The sequence below is a fragment of the Polypterus senegalus genome, chromosome 13 (assembly GCF_016835505.1).
Source record: "Polypterus senegalus isolate Bchr_013 chromosome 13, ASM1683550v1, whole genome shotgun sequence".
Classification (NCBI taxonomy): domain Eukaryota; kingdom Metazoa; phylum Chordata; class Cladistia; order Polypteriformes; family Polypteridae; genus Polypterus; species Polypterus senegalus.
In genome coordinates, this window is record NC_053166.1 from 40,999,043 (window position 1) to 41,021,583 (window position 22,541).

The 22,541-nt window shown below is 40.1% G+C and overlaps 1 protein-coding gene across 2 annotated transcripts in view; it reads left to right on the forward strand.

Annotated features, from left to right (window-relative positions):
* Positions 1 to 22,541, forward strand: part of fstl4 (follistatin-like 4) — an 822,703-nt gene that overhangs the window by 39,631 nt on the left and 760,531 nt on the right. The window lies entirely within an intron of this gene.

Genomic DNA, 22,541 nt, shown 5'->3' on the forward strand with positions numbered 1-22,541 from the left:
TAATATTTTGAAGTTGTTGGCAATGGTACAGTTAGGTAGGCTGCAGAATAATCTAAGTGTACCTGTTGTTAATTAGACGTACAACATTAAATTGAGAAACCAAGTTGATGTCTGCCAAATGCTTTAACTAATATATGTTAGCACAGGTAAGGGTACTGCTGAGTTTTATATTAAATTAAATGTGTATCTGCTGCTTGTGTTGCGTTATCTTTTGACATTGTTCTTGCCTGCTGCTCATTATACTTTCACTCAGTGATCTGAAGAGATTGTGTTCTTCTAAAAGATGCAGTGTATCTCTTTATGATGAATGTGGTAACCTGCCATTTAGTAGTTTCCCGTCACCTTGCTTCACAGCAGACTCAACTCGGTTTATGTTTGCATATATTTTACCAATGTATTCCTGTAGAGTGGCATGGTGACACAGTGATCGCTATTCTGTCTCACAACAAGTGAGAAGAGTGGTCAAAGTCCTGAATGTTCCCTGCATGGAGTTTTCCTCTGACTGCTTTGGTTTACTCCAGCAGTCCAAAGACATGCAGGTCAGGGGCATTGATGATGCTACATTGGCCCTGGCATGGGTGTGTTCATCCTGCGGTGCCTTGCACCTGATGGTTCGACTCCAATTGTCTCCACAACTCTACTATGGATAAGTGGGTTTAGAAAGATGGATGGCTGTACAACTGTACTTGCATCTCTCTGAATGAACAGAATTGAAACACATCAGGAGCGCTGAGTCTTCCAAATGAGGATGATCATCTTGCAAGTATCCGACTCCTGTCTGCTTAGTGCCATCTGTGGGTACATTTTATATTCATCTTCTACTATCAATTCAAATTTAACTTTGGAAGCAAAAACTTTTAAAAAAGATGAATTATTATAAAGCCATAGAAGTGGAAGACCAGAAGACAGCCTGAAAACAAGCCTCTTGGAGTTTGACTCTGATGGTTTGCAAAAGGTGAACTGACCCCTTGTTTGGCTCATGTTTCTACTGTGATGATCAGTAACAGTGGTCATTTCAGTGGACTTCCTCTTAGATGCATATATTAACTTTACCAGAAGTGCAAAAACTGTCTTCATTTGGAAGCAGGCAGAAGATGAGAAGTTCAAGACGGGACAATAGAAAGAAAATCGTGTGTCAGGACCAATAAACAGAAAACATGAATTATGAAACTGTTGTCAATAACCAAAATACCAAAAACAAAACAAACACCCAAAACAGGCCAGACTCCCTTGGGTCTCAAAAAAACAGATGGTGCTGACTACCGTAACTGAAACTATAACCAGGAAAGCAGGAATCTACTAAACTAGGCCTAGGATGTAAGGCAAAAAACGAAAATTGTAGCAAAAGTTTACAGTGAGAGGCAGAATAATACATTTATCAAGCCAAAATTAGAGATAGAAATACCCGCAGATAAGCTGTGGCTTGATTTTACAGTATATTTTCCAGTCGTATAAGTCGAATGCGGAAAACTCACGCTATTGATCCAAGAGATTATGATATGCTAATGACCATCTGAGAGAGTAACCACGGAGCACACTGCCGTTTTTTTTTTTCCATGTATTGTACCAATATGACCACACTGTAATACCCAAACTGTTCCGAAGCAATGTTTGCACTGTTTTGTATTTTTTGTATCTCACACCCTCATACACCTTTATCGTAAGAGCATCCCTTATCTACAATGGAGCGTTCGATCAGAAGAAATTATGAAGTTGGTTTTAAATTAAAAGTTGTTGACATGGCAAAAGAAATTGGTGACTGCGCTGCTGCAAGAAAATTCGATGCGTCTGAGAAACTGGTGCGAGATTGGAGGAGGCAAGAAGATGTAAAAAAGAATAAATTAATTAAGTGTCGTATTTTTGAATGGGCGTATAAGTCGGGGTCTGATTTTATGATTGATTTTTCGGGTTTCAAGACCCGACTTATACGTGAGTATATACCGTAGTCAGGAACAGAAAATTTTTCAAAACCAAACGCCTTTCAATGAACAAACCAATAGAATGCTGAGTCTTTTCAGTTCAATCCAAAGTTAGACAACCTTTGACCTGGTGATGTCATACATGGCATACTTCAGGTTAGCCTTACCTGACAATGGCACAGCAACCGTCAACAAAAACATCCAAAAATGGTAGTAGCCAAGAGAAATACAAGCAAACATTTGTAAAATGTATTGAAACAAAATATAAATGTGACCTTCAGATTCCTTGGACCCAAAACAACAACAACATTTATTTATTTGACACATTTTCATACAAATGATGTAACTGGAAGTGCTTAACATGATGAAGAAAGAAAAAAAAAACACAAAATATATAAAAAAATTAAATTGGGCACTATTAATTAACATAGACTAAAAGTGACGTTCAATGGCCAGGGAGGACAGAAAAACCAAAACAAACAAAAAAAAAAACTCCAGGAGAAAAAACAAATCTGCAGGGGTTCAGAGGCCACGAGACCACCCAGCCCCCTCTAGGCATTCTACCTAACATAAATGACCTCAATCAGTCCTCATTGTATTCAGGGTTCTCATAGAAGAACTTGATGATGATGGTCATGTGGACCTCTGGCCTTTAATCCATCAATGTAGGGACATCACGGTGCTTTGATCAGGTGGTGGTGACGCAGATCGCCACCACAGAAAAACTGGAAAAAGAACAACAGAGAAAGTAGGGGTTAGTATGGGTTATGGAGCCACCATGAATGATAATGATAGTTAAATGCATGCAGAGAATCAGGATTAAGCTAAAATGAAGCTATGAAAAAGCCATGTTAAAATAATGAGTTTATAACAGTTTTTAAAGTGCTCCACTGTATTAGCCTGGTGAATTTCTATTGGTAAACTATTCCAGATATTAGGTGCATAACAGCAGAAGGCTGCCTCAGCACTTCTTTTAAGTTTAGATCTTGGGATTATAAAATGACACTCATTTGAAGATCTAAGGTTACGATTAGGAGTGTAAGGTGAGAGGCATTCTAAAATATAGGATGGAGCGAGATTATTTAAGGCTTTATAAACCATAAGCAGTATTTTAAAGTCAATTCTGATTGACACAGGTAACCAATGTAGTGACATCAAAACTGGAGAGATATGCTCGGATTTTCTTTTCCTAATTAAGATTCTAGCAGCTGCATTCTGCACTAGTTACAATCGATTGATGTCTTTTTTGGGTGGTCCTGAGAGGAGTGCATTACAGTAATCTAGCCGACTGAAAACAAAAGTGTGAACTAATTTCTCAGCGTCTTGCAATGTTATAAGATGTCTAACTTTTGCTACATTTCTTAAATGAAAAAATTCTGTCCTAGTAATCTGATTAATACATGTTTTAAAATTCAGGTCAGAGTCAATAGTTACCCTTAAATTCTTTACCTCCGTCTTGACCTTTAATCCTAATGGATCAAGTTTATTTCTAATACCCTCATTATATCTATTTTTGCCAATCACTCAAATCTCTGTTTTCTCCTTATTTAGTTTGAGAAAATTACTACTCATCCATTCAGAAACACAAGTAAGACATTGTGTCAGTGAATCAAGAGAGTCGGGGTCATCAGGTGCTATTGATAAATACAGTTGTGTGTCATCAGCATAGCAATGGTAGCTTACACTATGCCCCAAGATAATCTGACTTTACAGAAGCATGTAGATTGAAAAGAGCAGTGGATCCAGGATAGATCCAAAACCCCCCAGAACAATAATTTTTAGTTCCCCAGGAACTATTTAGAAGAATTACAAATAAGAGTCAAATAATGACATGAGTGAAAATTAAACAATCTCATGTATTGCACAACTGTTTCCAACAATGATTTCTCTGTTCAACTAAAGGCTATGTCACATTATGTCACACTGGCACTTCTCATTCCTAGCCTTTATTTGCATAATCTTAGTGAGTCGGAATCAGTCGAGTTGCACTTCTGTGAAGGCCTGTTGCTTAATGTGACATATACAGCAATTCACTTCAACTAGTCTATGACTCACTCTGACAAAATTTAGTCATAGGGGTGGGCTCTGTGTGCATCACATCTGACAACGAATGAATGCTCGTCTGAGAGTACAATGTATAGAATGTAGTGACAAAGAATAAGGAATGTGGGTGTTATGGACCTCACAAGCAGAAGATGAGCTTGTCTGTCTGGTTTTACATACTGTACCATGACACAATGGGAAAAAAAAGAACTGAACTCACCATGCCTATTAACCTTTCATACAGTATACCACCAGCACCGTCAGGCAGCATGTTATTGGCTGTCACAAAAAAAGGATGAGCATGACTGTGTTGGAAAGATGTCAGGCAGTTGCTGAATGTGGCATGCCCAGCGATTTTCACTTCTTTAAATCGACATGGTCCAGCAATGAGCTCAGCAACTGCAGTTGGCAAGTCAGACATGCCCAACAAGTCAAAGTTGCATAACGTGACATTGGCTTTAGGTAACTAAGTAAGAGAAGCACACCAAGAACAAATTTCACACAGAAGGTGGAGCTAAGTAAATACTTCATGAAACATGTGGCAGACAGTATGATAACGGATGTGACCAAAAATAGTGGCGTGCGTCCATAGAATGACCTGAGGGTATAGTGATGCTGCAGAAAGATGGGCAATGGTGCCTGCCCCCTGACTTTATTTTACTTTTATGAATAGGAAATAGACTGCTGGTAATAATTATAGAAATGCAGGAAGCTGATTGTGGTGTCCTAGAGTGAACACTTTTTAATATATATTATTGTGTTTATTGGAGCTCTGTTTTATTTTATAACAAGACAGAATGTACTAGGAAGGCACTTAGTACTTCCCAGACTAAGCAGAGCATTTATATTTGTATCATCGTACAAAACTGGCAGTCAATTATTGTTGTTTTCTGGTTACATGGTGCTTTTGATATTTTTTCTGAGTGGTTTTAAATGGTGGGTTCAGAGGAAATAGTGCAGCATTTCTTTACTCAACACTAACTGTGCTACCTGTCTAAGATGGTGGTTTGAAATCTAAGTAATCAAAGCATGTCGACTCAGTGTTAACATTTGCAATGCATACAGTAAGTCTCTATTATATGTTATTTGGTATGGGATTTGTAAAAGCAGTGTTAAAGTTTGTGATGCGTAATTTATTGAAATAACTGAGACACAGCAACCAGATGGACACACAGACAGACACACGAAACACTTATCCTTTTATTAAGGTGGATTACTGTTCTGTTCTTAGAGACAGGACTCTCCTAAACTCTAGTATGAATTTTTTTTCCTAGCTTCAATGAAAAAATGTCATTGGCTGTGACTGATAAGTGACACTCTACTGATACATCAATGTATATGAGTTCACATTTTCGGCTAGGGGACATTGTATCACTCACATTTTATTGGCTTGCAACTTATTTCACACATAAAGCCACAAAAAATGCTCATAGCAAGTCCTTCATAATCTCGGAGTTAAAAGCAACTCCTTCTACCTCACAGCTCCAGGAGATTTATTTTCAGCCCACTCACTGACTCTGAGTAGAATTTGCATTCTGCCCCTTTGTCTGTGTAGTTTATTTCTATATGTTTTCTCTCTGACATTGGCTGATTGACCGCTTTAAACTGGCCCAGTGACAATAGGGGCATGTGCATACAAGACTTCTCCAGTGGACCAGTGCCCTGTCTGGGGTCGGTTTCCTGTATTGTGCCCGGTGCTTCACAGATTAATGTGAGCTTCCCATGAGGCTACAGTTGGATTAAGTAGGTTCAGAAAGAGAGCCAATATATTTAAGCATTACTAGTGATTAATATATTAAAATATGTAAATCTGCGCAAAAACTATATATGAACTGAAAATCTTGTATGAAATGTACTTGAAGTTACAAAGCTGCTTCTGCAATCCACACAGTAAAATATGGTAATTGTTCTGCCACCTCATGTCGGCAAAAGTCATAAATAAATGGTCCTCTTGTATGAATGCCATCCACTGGCACCATTCATCCACCCCAACAGATCTTTAGAAAAAACAAAGCCAAGATTTGGAGAGCTGCTTCTCCTGCCAGAATGAATCACCATCTACCCACAGAGATCACACTGAGAACAGTTGGTCTCAATCTCCCACAAGCAGTGCCCAGCCAATTAAGCTCGACAATGGCTCGTCTCGACTGCGGTTTTCAGATACTAGAGCGCTCTGACACTGTAACAAAGGCCGGGAAAGTTGCTTCAGGTGCATCTCAAAGAAGAGAATTGTGTATTTAAAAATTCTGCTCTGAAATATCTTGTCCAACTGGTTCTGCCATCAAGTGAATCTTTAAATAAGGAGCTAATTCACAAAATCAGACAAGTTCAAGTTTGCATTTCTTGGGAAAAGTGTGATTTTATGTGTTGTTTCAATCAATATTTACAAACGAGTCTTTAATATATTTGTGGAAAATGTTTGACATAGTCATGTCTTATATTAGGCGGCACGGTGGCGTAGTGAGTAGCACTGCTGTATCGCAGTTAGGAGACCCGGGTTCACTTCCCGGGTCCTCCCTGAGTGGAGTTTACATGTTCTCCCCGGTTGCTCTGGTTTCCTCCCACACTCCAAAGACATGCTGGTTAGGTGGATTGGCGATTCTAAATTGGCTGTAGTGTGTGCTTGGTGTTTGTGTTTGTCCTGCGGTGGGTTGGCACCCTGCCCAAGATTGGTTCCTGCCTTGTTCCCTATGTTGGCTGGGATTGGCTCCAGCAGACCCCGGTGACCCTGTGTTCAGATTCAGCGGGTTGGAAAATGGATGGATGGATGTTTGATTTAGTCGTGCCTTATATTAGGTGGCATGGTGGCATAGTGGGTAGCACTGCCATCTCACAGTTAGGAGACCCGGGTTCACTTCCCGGCTCCTCCCTGCATAGAGTTTGCATGTTCTCTCCGTGTCTGCGTGGGTTTTCTCTGGGTACTCCGGTTTCCTCCCACAGTCCAAAGACATGCAGGTTAGGTGCATTGGTGATCCCTAGCGTGGGTGTGTATGTGTGCCCTGTGGTGGGCTGGTGCCCTGCATGGGGTTTGTTTCCTGCCTTGTGCCCTGTGTTGACTGGGATTGACTCCAGCAGACCCCCATGACCCTGTAGTTAGGATATAGCGGGATGGATAAATGGATGGCTTTTATTCTGGAGGGCAGAAAAACATCTGTATTTTAATGCATAAAGTATTTTAACATGGAAAAGAAATTTATGACAAAAAAAAAACGGACGTTCCTGCTTATAGAAAGTAGACCCTTATTTTATGTACAATTTTTATTATTGACCACTAATATGATAGTTTATAAAGAATACAGTGTAGGATTGCCAGGCACAAGACTGTTTCCTATCTAAAGGTAATGTGTCAATTGCTAAAGCATTATAATAATTAATAAATAACGCAAATGTTAATCTGAAGGCAAGCGTGCAGCTCAAAGGCAGGATGTATACAGAGATCCACACAGAGTTATGTTACTGTATGCTCTGCGGAGATGCTCTGCTCTGTTTGGAGATAAAAAGTTATGGGAAATCAACGCATCTTAGAGTACAATAGAAACAGCAGCTTCACAAATGAGCCCACTGCACATCAGCGTCTATGAAAGTGTATATTTAGTTGTCATCTCTGTTTTATTATAAGGGCTATTATAGGCATAGCTGCTTTACAATTATGCAGTGCTTTCAGCAGAGTAAGAAATTATGCTTACTTTGTCTTTCTCATCCTTGTATATCTATCCTATATTTTACTACTAAAAATATGTTTTCTTTTTTTTAAATAAACTATAGAATTTTATGCAGAATATCATTGTAAGAGTTCCTGGTTTTTCTGTTCTTTCACTTATCAAAGCTTCCTTTCTGCCTCTTATCACTAAAGTAATAATAATCCTTCAGTCGCTTATCTGCGTTTCAGTGCACTATTTGAATTCCCTTCTGTGTTATTTAGTGATGAGCAAACCCCACGGAATTCATTTCTATTCAAGTTTGTCGAAATTGCATTAAACGTTTTTGTTGAATTTTGTTGAACTTGGAAAATAAACTGAAGTAAACGTGGAAGGAGAAACTGAACTAGTTTTGAGTGGGTTATAATGGTGCAATGTGCCAGCTATGCTGGGCTGACGATTGAGGCCAAAAAATTGACCTGAGCTGTGAGGCAGCGACCCCGACATAAAATTTATAGAATTAAATATCAGAACATTGAAATTCTTCCAGTCGGTGGCAGGCAGGAAGTATGAATTCATTCATTAAGGTTTGCCTGCCCCACAGACTCAATAGCTGGTCGTCGCTTCTCCCAAACTGAAAAGTACAGTTTATTTTTTATTTCGAACACTTTGTTCGCTCACTGCCGCTGCTAATAAATAAAAGCAACGCTAAAGCAAGTGCATTCTTCACTCCTCCTTGTTCGCATCTACTGCACAGCACTCTGGGTAATACTATTAAAGGGGTAGGTTCACATATTACACACGGGTATCATACACGTCCATACAAAAAGACGTCACGTTTAACACCTGAATTCACCAACACAATTTGAATTTCGTTCTGTGTGCACATTTTTGTCCAAATGTATTCATGAGTTTAATGCCAATTTTCTGTCTACTAGTAGAATCAGTGTTTTATACTCAAGAGGGCTGTCCCATCCAAACTTGGCTGCTACGGCTCTGTAATGTCACATTGTGATCTCACAAAGCATCATGGGGAGCTGGGAAAAAAATGTCTAAGTTGACCACAAGGCAAATCTTCAAGAAAAGATTGGTCGAACAAAGTCTCTGATGAACACAACATATTCGCTGGCTCCATTTAATAATCCCTGAACTGTTCAAGTAAAGCTGCCCCAGCCTTTAGTCAGTGGATTTTGGCCACTGCTTTGTATTTACTGAAAGCAATACATTTTAATTAATATTAGATATATTATTATTGTTCACCAGATACCAGTAAGTCTGGATGACTTACAAAATTAGACAATCAGTATGCATAAAATATATTTAAGTAACTAAAAAATGCAACACTAACAAGCACTGCAGAACAATATTTAAAATAGAGCACAAGAAGCAAGGTCCAGGCTAAATTAAAAAATGGGATTCTAACAAAACATGAAGCTGGTAAACAGAGGGCAGGGTAGGAAAGCATGAAATATTCAGGGTAGAGGCTCTATGCATTCCTATGATGGTGCAAAGAGGTGTCTCCATGAGCTGCAGGAAACGTTAGGCCTCACTGAATAGTAGTTTTTGCCAGATTTGGTCTTGGTTACAATGCAATGTGTCAGGCCTTTCTCATTTTTTGTCTCGATCAGAATATGTCTAGATTAAGTAACAGCAGAGAGTGTTTCTGTTAATGGCAAGAATTAAGTTTCCTACTATAGTAGCACCTCATTTAGTTGTCTCTTGAGTAACAGATACTCATCTAGCTTAGTAAGCCTATAGCCTGGTAAGAGGAAATGTCCAAGAATGGTGTCTTTGTTGGCTGAGCTACTGGACAAGCAGTTTCTAGGTCCATGACTTCTGGCTTCTGATAGGCCTCAGTATAAATGGAAGTGTGTAGGCAGAAAGCATCACTTTCACATTAGCCTTGTTTTGCTACCCTTTTTGTAGTGGTGCTTTGAATCGAGGTCTTAACTTTACATGTTAGACTTTAGTAGGAAGTTAAGCAAAATGACCCCTTTTATTGGCTAACAAGAATGATTACACGCAAGCTGTAATTGAGCTTGCATATTGTAATCTTTCTAGTTAGCCAATAAAAGGGGTCATTTTGCTTAACTTCTCAGCCCATCCATAATGGCTAACATGGTGCAACACCCTAAGTACTTCATGTTAGGCTTTGGAAATTAGTTGGGTCTGTGGCATAATGGAGCAGTGAATAGAATCTGGATGGGTTTTCCTCTAGGCACTTTGGTATCCTCCCACATCTCCTAAAATGTCCAGATTGGGTTAAGTGGTAACACTAAATTGTCTCTCTGGGAATATTGGTGTGTTCATTTATCGACACTCTGATCGGTTGTGCCCTGTCCTGGGGGGATTGCCTACATTGTGCCTGATTTTGCCTGGATAGGCTCTGACCTCCCTAAATTGGATTAGGCTTGACTATGATTTTATTTTTGCTTCTTGGTCCTTCTATAAAGTTAATATTGAATCCTTTTAGCTCTCAAGAGTTTATCACTGAGTGCCAAAAACTCAATTGACGGTTCAGATTATGCTTCTTGGCAGATGAACACTCAATCCAAAGGTGATTACATAAACCAGCTTTGAAAAGCACAAAAAGAAGAAACTGATGAAATTAGAAGCAGCATGAACAACTGCCAATTCATTTCAATTTATACTGGCATAGTGCACTTCACTGAGTACGTGTTCTTAGTGCTTTCACAAATTCATAACAACAACAACAACAACACTTATTCATATAGCACATTTTCATACAAATAACGTAGCTCAAAGTGGTTTACATGATGAAGAAAAGAGAAAAAAAAGACAAAGTAAGAATTAGAATAAGACAACACTAATTAACATAGAATAAGAGTAAGGTCCGATGGCCAGGGAGGATAGAAAAAACAAAAAAAAAAACTCCAGACGGCTGGAGAGAAAAAATCAAATCTGCAGGGATTCCAGGCCGTGAGACCGCCCAGTCCCCTCTGGGCATTCTACCTAACATAAATGAACAGTCCTCTTTGTATTTAGGGTTCTCTTGGAAGGACTAGATGATGATGATGGTCATGTAGACTCCTGGCTTTTAATCCATCAATGTAGGACATCACGGTGCTTTGATTAGGTGGTGATGGCACAGGTCGCCACCACAGAAAACCCGGAAAAGAAACAGAAGAGAGAGTAGGGATCAGTATGGATTTTAGAGCCACCATGAATAGTTATTATAATGAATTGAATTTACCAGAGTATCAGGATTAGATGAAGGTGAAGTTATAAAAAGGCCATGTTAAAGTAATGTGTTTTCAGCAGTGTTTTAAACTGCTCTGCTGTATCAGCCTGGCGAATTCCTATTGGCAGGCTATTCCAGATTTTAGGTGCATAACAGCAGAAGGCCGCCTCACCACTTCTTTTAAGTTTTGTTCTTGGAATTCTTAGCAGACACTCATTTGAGGATCTAAGGTTACAATTTGGAATATAAGGTGTCAGACATTCCGATATATAAGATGGGGCGAGATTATTTAAGGCTTTGTAAACCATAAGCAGTATTTTAAAGTCAATTCTGAATGACACGGGTAACCAGTGTAGTGACATCAAAACTGGAGAGATGTGTTCGGATTTTATTTTCCCAGTTAGGATTCTAGCAGTTGCATTCTGCACTCGTTGCAAGTGATTTATGTCTTTTTTGGGTAGTCCTGAGAGGAGTGCGTTACAGTAATCTAGACGACTGAAAACAAAAGCGTGAACTAATTTCTCAGCATCTTTCAATGATATAAGAGGTCTAACTTTTGCTATGTTTCTTAAGTGAAAAAATTCTGTCCTAGTGATCTGATTAGTGGTCAGTATAATATGATGACAGTAAAATGTCTCTGCGTTCCTCAGAGAAAGGTGGTTCATGTGCTTCTTATGAAGCATAGCACCACTTGTTACTCTGGCAAGGGAGCTGCCATACCATCTGTATGACATGACTGCCTTATGCACTTTGTGATGAAAATGATCATTTGGCCTGTACAATGTGCTTTACTGTTAGCAGATGTCTCTGTGATTCTTTAGCTGTCAGCTATGACCACATCGACAGTGATTGTGAGAAGGACCCAAAGCCCAATTACATGGTGGCTGTAGTTTACACCTTCAATTCATGTATAACATTGCATTGGTGCTTTGAGTGTATGACTTGTGTTTCTGCTGATAATGATTAGTCGGCCTGTGCCATGTGCTTTGCTGCCAGCAGATGTTGTAGTGATTCTTTTCCTGTCAGAATAGCAGTGTTACTGTACTGCTGTTCTTTCCGTGTCAGCTATGGCACTGCTTGACTTAAAACTACCCAAAGCCCAATTATGTGATAGAGGTAGCAGGTTGTGTCATATGCTGTCAATTAAGACCAAGATCAAGGTTTTATCTGGTCATTCCAAACTTTGTCCATTAAAGAATCATGGAGGCCACTGTACTGTTGGGGCTGCTCAGTGCTGCTGCAGACATTTTTTGATAGCCTTCCCCAGATTTGAGCCTTGACACAATCCTGCCTCTATGCTCTGCAGGCAATTCCTTCAATCTCAAAACGTGATGTTTGCTGTGACACACAATGTCAATGATGGGACCGTCTAGAGACAGTTGTGTGCCTTTTCTAATCATGTTAGATAAATTGAATTGACCACAGGTGGACTCCAAACAAGGTGCAGAATCATTTCAACGATGACCAATAGAATGGGATGCACCAGAGCCAAATTTCCAGTGTCATAGTAAAGGGTCTGAATACTTGCGTCAATGTGATATTTCAGTTTTTTATTTGTAATAAATTTGCAAATATTCCTAAAATCATGTTTTTGCTTTGTCATTCTGGGGTACTGAATGTTGTTTGATGATGGAACAAAATAATTTAAATGATTTTAGCCAAGGCTGCAAAATAACAAAATGTGAAAAAAAGTGAAGGGGTCTGAATGCTTCCTGAACACACGATACAAATTCATGGATATTCCAGTAAATAAAGCTGGTTTTGTGATGGGGTCATCTACAGAATAGGGCCCATAATGCAATAACTATGGAATATAATCCGAGCTTGATGCTTGTGTGTTTTGTAAGATGGATTCCACCAGGAACAGCATAAAGGCTATATCAGATAAAGCCATCCACATCTTCATTTCTTTTCCTGCCCTCTTGAAACTACTCCGTTGGGCCCTTGATCTTAACCTGCAAGTGCCCTGTCCTGTGTATGATGTTAATCTGCATCCAGCCCTGCGAGCAGGTCCTCCAACTTGTAGGGAAAACTTGGGGGTTGGTGGCAGGATTGGCACTCCAGCCAATGTAATATAACCTCACACTGTTTTATTTGAGGTGCAGAGGTGACACCCGCTGCACGTCTGCTCTTGGGTCCCAGTCTGGGTGGTTTGTCATGTGGTGATTGCGGCAACACGCTGTAATCGGCTCAAGCTTCCAACCTCTCTCTCTCTGTCTTTCCTTCTCCTCTTTCAGAAATTGAGAAGCCCCTCAAAACATCTATGAACACTAGGACAGAGTCTGCTCTCAATTTGATGATCATAAACAGCTGAAGTTTTACATCTGATTCTTTTTAAGCATTTCTTTATTAAAGATATAGGCCTAGTCTTCATCTTCTTTTGGCTGCTGCCGTTAGAGGGTGCCTCAGCGGATCATCATCTTCCATATCTTTCTGTCTTCTACATCTTGCTCTGTTACACCCATCACCAGCATGTCCTCTCTCACCACATCCATAAACCGTCTCTTAGGCCTCCCTCTTTTCCTTTTCCCTGGCAGCTCTATCCTTAACATCTTTTTTCTCAAAATACCCAACATTTCTCCTCCACACATATCCAAACCAACACAATCTCGCCTCTCTGAGCTGACCTTCTAATGTACTTGTTTCTAATCCTGCCCATCCTTGTCACACCCAATACTTATCTTAACATCTTTAACTCTGGTCAGTGCCAGCATCTCCAACCCATATAACAAAGCTGATCTCACTACTGATCTGTAGACCTTCCCTTTCCCTTGTCTGTCACAAATTATACCTGACACTCTTCTCCACCCATTCCACCCTTCCTGTACTCTCTTCTTCACCTCTCTTCCACACTCCCTGTTATTCTGCACTGTTGATCCCAAGTATTTTAACTCATCCATCCTCACCAACTCTACTCCCTACATCCTCACCATTCCTCTGAGCTCCCTGTCATTAACACACATGTATTCTGTCCTGTTCCTACTGACCTCTCTAGAGCATATCTCCACCTCTCCAGGGTCTCCTCAACCTGCTCACTACTACAGATCAAAATGTCATCAACAAACATCATAGTCCACGAGGGGACTCCTGTCTACTCTCGTCTGTCAACCTGTCCATCACCATTGCAAATAAGAAAGGGCTCAGAGCCGATCCCTGATGTAATCCCACCTCTACCTTAAATGCATCCGTCACTCCTACCACAGACCTCACCACAGTCACACTTCCCTCAAACATATCCTGTACAGCTCTTACATATTTCTTTGCCACTCCAGACTTCCTCATACAATACCAATCTGCAACAATAAAATCAAAAAGCTTCTGTGTATATCAGGAAAAATGATGATGGCCAATCTAGAGTTCATACTCTTGCCTTTCTTTGGAGAGGTGAGAGCATTAGGCCTGTTTTGATGTGATCCAAGGCACTGCACTTTAAATGTCCTGATGCAGTTTCAGCCTCCAACACGGACACACTTCGTGACCCTGAGTATTTCAGTTAGGTTGTTGAATGTGCTCTGGTTTTCATTGGTGAAGGTAACCAAGCAGTAACAGTTCAGTGTTTACCAAGAGCCGTGACATTGTTGTCACTATAGAAAGGCACTATTTAAAATACAGGTGGATTGAATTGAATAGCCCTTCTAATATTATCAATTGTCTTATAAATCAGAAGTACAACAATAGATGGATGTTTATTATTACACACTCTATTGTGGTATAATTTTTACAGGAAAACAAGTGTAAAGGAATTATGCTTGTTGTTCAGTACACTGCCTTTATGTCTGTAAGTAACTTTCCTAAAAAGATGAAAGTAAAAAGAACAGACACCAGTCTTGTCAAGTGGACTCACAGTTCAACAATTCCATTGGTTAATAAGCATTTTAAAAAAGAAATAAATCAGTGTGGTTTCCTGCTGTCTGCCAAGGCTTGTATATTTAGAAGCCTTCTGTTTCAGACTTAAGGGACCAGTCTAAAAGAAGCCTTCCCGTCTTGTGCTGTGCATATAACATTAAAAAAAGAAAAACCCTTTAGTGGGAGTATTGATTTCTTAATAGGATTCCAGTTTCTGTTTCACAACTAATTTTAAGCCTGACAGTTGTGAAATGTCATGATACAGATCACGTAACAAACCGGAGAAGTCCATCAAAGGGCTTTACATGGAGCACTCCTGGGTAGCCACACTGCTAGAGAAGCAGCAGCAGCATTAGCGACATTCCCTATATAGGTTAAGAAAACCAAAAGTGCATTGTTACCTGCAGCTATTTGTGTCTACCTTGTGATGGACTGGTGCTTTGTCCCCAATGCTGTCAGGATGCTGTGCACCAAGGGAGTCGCCCTACCTGTAGCTGACCTCCTCCTTCAAGTTTTTTGGTCCCTGGCTCCATAGGGCTCTCATCTTATGCAGCAGGCGAACCACCTTTCGGTCACTCCTGCTCCCTTAAAGCGCTCAGCAGGAGCGACCACTTCTTGCTGCCCCTGAGTGTCGGTCTAACACTCCTGAGGGGCTCTCCTCACAGCTGCCTGCTCGCTCACTCACTCACTCACTCATGCAAGCACCAGCTTTCAGCTTCCAGCTTTCTCTTCTTCCTCCTCTAACCTCCGTTCATTTTTCCGATCTCTAACCCCCCACCACCACTAGCACTCCTCCTATTTGTAATGGGGACGTGGCACAGGTGCGGCAATTAGCAGCTCCTGGAATCAATCACGGACATGGGTGATCCCCCACCTGTGCACTTCAGTGTGGAAACGTCCAAGCCCATACTACCACGCCCCTTCTTTAAGCCGCGAGTGCAGCGATTATTTATTTAAAAGCTGGTCTTTTCTTTCTAAGCCGTGGACCCACATTTTCATAGGCCTGCCTTGTACTAATGCTGCAGGACTAGCCTCCCGGCCCCCATGACCCTTATCTAAATATAGCTGGAATGACCTGGTAATACTTTGTTATGTCATTTTGTCAATAGGACTTCCTCTGGTGACATTACTTGGCTTGTGTGCAGTGTCATCTATTTGCTGTATGGCCTGGGTGTCTCCTGCAGAGGACAGGGGTGGTGTCGGATCGGCCCGATGGGAGTTTAAACTTGGATTAAGCCAGTTTTACAAAGTGAATGGATAAGTTTTTTTAATGTCTTAAGTACAAAAATATCAAAAAGATGTTCAAAAAGTATTTTCAGGATTAGTTTATTTGCAGCTGGTGGCTTTTTTAACAGTTCCAGAAATAGCAGATTGAGACGTGGTTTGCTGTAATTAAATATGCTAATACAGTCAGTGAGGAAAAAGGAGCCTATGCAGTCTAAAACCCTGCTTGTTTAAGATCAAAACAATCCTATAAAATGCTTGCTGTTTGGATATACAGTATATTGTAGACTCATTTATGTCTGCTTGTTTTTGCAGTAATTGCCAACTTTAATAATTTTGTTTGTAATGAAAATATGCACAAACTAGCCAGGGAGTTCTTGAATTGCACTCGTAAAACAACACATATACCTTGTACTGTATGTTGCTGGTAAATTTCTGACAGCTTCTAGGCCTTTTTAGTTAAAGTCCTGCTTAAATGGTATCATGGGTTAATAGAGTGGTTCAGAGTTTATAGTTGTTGTGATCTGCAAGGAAACATGAGGAGCAAAAAAGAAAAGTTGAGGTACCAGCTGGTAAAAATGCAATATAAATAGAGCATGAGGGTGCAAAAATGGTTAGAACATTCAGCAAGACTAAAAGCAAGGTAAAGGATCAATCCATCGACCTTTGATGATGGTTGCTAAATGAACGTCAACTTCTGATGGCCCTGCCTGTTTCATGGCACTATCCCTATAGATAGATAGATAGATAGATAGATAGATAGATAGATAGATAGATAGATAGATAGATAGATAGATAGATAGATAGATAGATAGATACTTTATTAATCCCAAGGGGAAATTCACATACTCCAGCAGCAGCATACTGCCAAAGAACAATATTAAAGAGTGATAACAATGAAAGTATAAAAGACAGACAATAACTTTGTATAACGTTAACGTTTACCCCCCTGGGTGGAATTGAAGAGTCGCATAGTGTGGGGTCTCCTCAGTCTGTCAGTGGAGCAGGACGGTGACAGCAGTCTGTCGCTGATGCTGCTCCTCTTTCTGGAGATGATCCTGTTCAGTGGATGCAGTGGATTCTCCATGATTGACAGGAGTCTGCTCAGCGCCTGTCGCTCTGCCACGGATGTCAAACCGTCCAGCTCCGTGCCTACAATAGAACCTGCCTTCCTCACCAGTTTGTCCAGGCGGGAGGCGTCCCTCTTCTTTATGCGGCTTCCCCAGCACACCACCGACGGCCATCTGTCTGGTGAGCTTCAGAACTGTGGGTGGAATAATAGATGGTGTTAGTTCAGTGAGCTCAAACTCCGGTCCTGGAAGGCCGCAGTGGCTGCAGGTTTTTATTCTCACCCTTTTCATAATTAGTGACCTGTTTTTGCTACTAATTAACTTGTTTTGAATTCATTTTATTTGACTTGTTCTTGAAGACTCAGACCCCTCAATTGTTTCTTTTTTCCTTAATTAGTAGTCAAACAATAATGAAATATAAAATGAGCCAAAATATGACCAATAAACTGTATCCATCATACAATATCTGAAAATAAAGAAAGGTGAAGGTCTCAGGAATGTTGATCTGCTCAGGTCCACAAAATATTTGAACAGAGCTCTTAGAGAAGAGAAAATCAATAATTTTGGAAATGTCTGCTATTGCACAATGAAAACATTAACCAGCCATGGAATTAAAGAATGGGTTTAATCAACAACAAGAACTGGCGTCTAATTAAGCAACTGGTTGGAGTGAAATTGGTCAGAGTCTGCGGCCCCGACTTAGTTGGCCTTCAGTTAGTTGACTAACATCACATTTCATTTCTGTTTGGGTGCCATTTAAGAAAAGAAATGAAGCAATTCAGAGGAACGATTAAGAAATTCAGGGGAACAAATCTTAAAAAAACTAGTGAATTAAAATGAAAGGACAATTAATTAATTAGCAGCAAAAACAGTGCACCAATTAAGGAAAGGGTTAAAATGAAAACTGCAGCCACTGCGGCACTCTAGGACCGGAGTTTGAGACCACTGAGTTAGTTAAAAAGCCCCCTTTCAACTGAGGGTGTTACTGCTTACTTTTTCAAAGCCCTGAAGATGTTCCCCATTACACATTAGCTTGACCATTCATAAGGTCCTTATTGTCATGTGTGCAACATACAGTGAAACTCTTACTTGCACAGCTACAAGAGATCAGGTTCAGACCTCAGGGTTTCTGCAGTTTCCCTTACAAATCCTGAAGATTAAATGAATGGTTTCTTCTAAGCTGGCCCAATATGGGAGAATGTGAGGGCGTATGTGTAACTGCACCATGACAGAATGATAGCCTGCCTGATTTGGACACTACCTAGTTTTCAGTGCTGCTGGGATAGCTCCTGTGTCCTGCTCCATGAACTTTTAATTTGTAGAATATACTTATTTTTCAAACCAGAATGTATTGTGGGCGCTAGGGATTGCTGTTGCACCTTTAAGCCCAACAGACAGACATGCAGGACACAAGTTAAAAGCACCAAGAAGATTTTTATTTTCCTCCTCTTTTATTATTATTTTATTTCCTCTTTTCCTCCTTAAAACAGTGCTCACCCAGCACCACAGCTACAATTAACAGGCAAGTAATAACACAAAGCACAATATTCTTCTTTCTTTCTCTCTATTCTTTCTCCTCTACACCTCCCAGCTAGCTTCGTCCACCTCCACTCAACTCTGGCTCGCCTGCTGGGTGTTACTTCCTTGACCCGGAAGTGCTTCCTCTCTTCCTGACCTGCCAGCACTTTCGGGTCAGATGGAGAATTCAAGTTTTTAATCAGCCCGGAAGTGCTTCGGGACTTCCGTCCTCATGATCCATTAGTACTTCCGGGCTAGGTAAGAATTTATTCTTCCACCAACTTCCCACAGCATCCCCTGGCGGCACCCACAGTACCCAGCAGGGCTATATTGCAAAACTCCACGTCCCATAGTGCCCTGTGGGAATCTGGGGTACCGCTGCAGCACAGAGGAGCTGACATCTACCCTTTTGGGGGAGGCAGTGTCCTTGAAAAGCTGCCTTCCCCCCTCCTTCCATCTGAAGGTCATCCCGTCTGAGTTGAGCTGCCAGCCTTCTCTTACAGTATGTAATATTCATTACAGAAGCGTGTTTTACAGAAAATAGTTCAATTTCATTGTATCCAGGATAGCAAATGAGGCAGCCCTTTTCAATCTGCATTTTCTATTCAGCCACAAAACTGGTAGTGGGATGAGGTCGTGTTTTTATTGAAGTGGTGCCTCTACATGGACACTAAAGCACTGAGGGTCCTGCTCTGTTTTGGGTGTCAACACCTACACTTCCTTCCTGATGAGAAGCAGGACCTTCATCTAAGAAGTGAAGCAGGACAGGACATTCTGCTTTTCTGGCTGCTGTGTTCTTAATTTTTTTTTTTTTACTAAAATAACAGCTTGAGTGCACAGAATTTAATATTGGTATACATAATGAAGTAGTTGCATTTTTTTGACAATTGGCATTTTTTTCTAATACACAAGAAGCTGTTTTGCAAATGTAAAGCATCCTTTTGTCGGCTTTTTGTGTAAAGATGCAGTAACAGCTTCAAGGTAATTGGTATTATTTGCAAGCGCAATTGTCTGTCTTTTCAAGGTCTTGATAAAAGCCTTGTTACAGTTCCCACTGTGGTTTATACACAAGCTCAAAATTTACACTCTGCAATATGGCTTTTGGGAGCCATCAGGTCTGCAGTGCAGCAATCCATTGCAATCTACTGACTTGATGCTTTGTTTATTACCTGATGCTCACTTAACCTGGAAATCGCTCAAAAGACAAAATGAAAGCCGAGCAAGTGTGCAATGAATTGTGCTGTTTTAGACACAACTTCTCCCAAATGAAATCTGAAAATTGGCTAAATTACTCACACGGTACCTGCAAAGTGATTTAAAAGAACAGTAAGCATCTTGTGATGTCTCATCTGCCTAAGCTTTCTTATCTCTGGCCTTGGGTTTTCACTTTTTCTTATTTAGTTTTGCATAAGAAAATCACTTAAAGGAAAAAGCAGAAGAAAAGTTTATGATTCCGTACTGTAAGAACCCTAAATTGCTGCCATCTCAATTTTTGGATGAATGGGTACTGTATATATGTTACCCAGTGCCAGCCACTCTTTGATTATGTAACGACAAGGCAAGTGTTAGTCAGAATAACTGAGAAACAGAAAATACAACAAGGGGACCTGAGGGCTTTTGATATACCATGTCTAGCAGCGATCATTAGCTCCATGGTGGACCTCAGGTCAGTATGGGGAATGCCACTGTGGAAGAGTTGTTCTGCTTAATAGCCACAAAAACAAGAAAATAACCACTGCAACAACACAGATCAATGAGGACAAAAGCAATATATTTATACTTGGCTTGTATTAAAGAATCCTTCACCATATAAATCCTCAAAAACCTCCACTAGGAGACCCCTGATAAAGGTTGATGGAGATGAATTATAGTAGTTAGCTCAGATGCTCTGGCCATTTTTGTTCCTGATTATGGAGGACCACCATTCAGAAGTCCCAGGTTTAAGCAGATCAATGGTTGTGGTACTTCAGTAAATCAGTGGCCTAGCAGTCGTAGGATCTCAAATGCTAGTGTTTGGTAATACTCTTTGTAACCTTAACTAAAACCTTTGTCCCACCTATGCGAGATAAAGGGACTTGTCAGCATTTCTACTAACAAAGCAAAACAGATATTTTCTCACAGTGTAATAATGAAATGAAAAGCAAGAATGTAGACTAAAAAGGAAAGCAAGCCAGCAAGGTAGCATAATAATAGGAAGTGCAAATGGCAAATGAGAAAAATGTTTCCTATGCAGGTCGTAGGAGTGCAAAGCTTGTTGAATGAACAGACCACAGGGATGCATTGAAAATAAATTGAACATCATGGCTGCCATGATTTGACTCTATTTTAAGTTTTTTGCAGTTGTTTCTTGCCCTCAAAAAAATCATTAAGCTGTTGTTAGGGGAATTTCTGAGTTCAAGGATTCAGTGGCTGCATGTGTTTTTTTGTTTTGATACATTTTTACATCTCCTGCAATGCCATGTTGCCTTTGTATAAAAGCCGCCTATTTTGTTGCTGCTGTTCTTAAGGATCAGAGGTGCGTGTCGCATGATGTCATGGCTATGACAGGATGAAAGTTGGCATCACACAAGTATTTATGTATTCTCAAAAAACCTTACATGCTACTTATTATAATAATATTATTATATTAGTCTGATCCCTTGGTTTTGACTTTGATTCTTGTCCTGTGTTTGGCTAATGAATTAATTGCCTTGGCTCTCGACCATCTTGCTATGTCTATTTTGACCTGGGTGTTAACTTCACGTTTCAGGATCTATTTTTTTTTTCTTATTTGCTTACTTGTATGGACTTTGTTTGTTTTATTCTGACTTCCCATCTCCAGAGCCTCAATTATATCCCAGCTATGATAGAAATTACAATTGTGGCTTACAACAGCCAAGTTATGCCCATGAAAGTCATCTGGATATTCTAGATTCCATAATTACGTAAGAAGCATATTCAGATTTATCCCTATTCATGGACTATAGAATACCCCGGGTGGTCTGGATGGACTTTTGTCTTTGGAATTCCACAGGTTTATTTTTTTCCAACATTGCACCAACCAGAATTTTTATTTTCCTGTCCACCCCTTCGTCTGACCATAGTTTATAATTAAGCTGGATATTATGATTCTCTACTGTTATAAATAATATCTTTTTTTGTTTTCACTTTCTTCTTGTAACTATTTTAGCTATTAATATTGTAATGGACTTTGAGCTACTTTTATGTATGAACATTTTACGTATAAATAAATGTTGTTTCTATATATTGCTTTTCAGTACAACTTTATAGAGAACCAGAGCCCGTACCAGCAGCAGTGGGTCAATGCAAACTCCCGTCGGCTTGAATTGGACAAAGTGGGATTGAGGATGTACATTGTTATGCTGTGTTTCATTGTTATGTTTTGATCTTTATAATGAAAAACTGTTTGAGAAAGTCCAGAGGCATGGTACTGGACTGAAGCAGGGACAGCGGGGTATGAGATATATTGAAACATTAAGAGAGCTGAATGGTTTCAGTTTTACACAATAAGAATTAAGAGGTTTCATAACTGATGTTCTTAAAATAATAAAGAGAATTAGCAGGGTGCATGCCAGCCATATTTATAATTAGCCAACCAGAATGCAGTAGCACAGATCAAATTTAGTTAAGTGTCAATGTGATAGAGTAGATGGTAGCATTTTGGGAACCGTCACATGTTGACCAGGTTTTTTTTTTTTTGAGACAGATGATTACGTCCAAAAATGGATTTTATGACGTGCTAGACTGGGCTGAATGGGTCTGCACTGGCCAAAGGCTTTCTTATGCTCTTAATTCTGGAATCAATCCTAGTTGGAAAGACAATCCAAGGAAGAACACACCATCAGACAAAGCACAGTCACTAAAAAACCTACTCTTCAATCAAAGTACGCTGAGGATAAGTCATTCATGTGGAAAGAACATGCGGACTTCCCGCAAACAGTAAGAGGAGTAGAAGCCAGGTCTCTACTACAAAGAGACCACAATGGTATGCTGTGCGTCACTGTGCTGCCCAAAACATCCATTCCTTTATCTGTTGTTTGAGTCCCATTGCTCCATGGTAAGTTTCTGGGGAGCTGAGTAT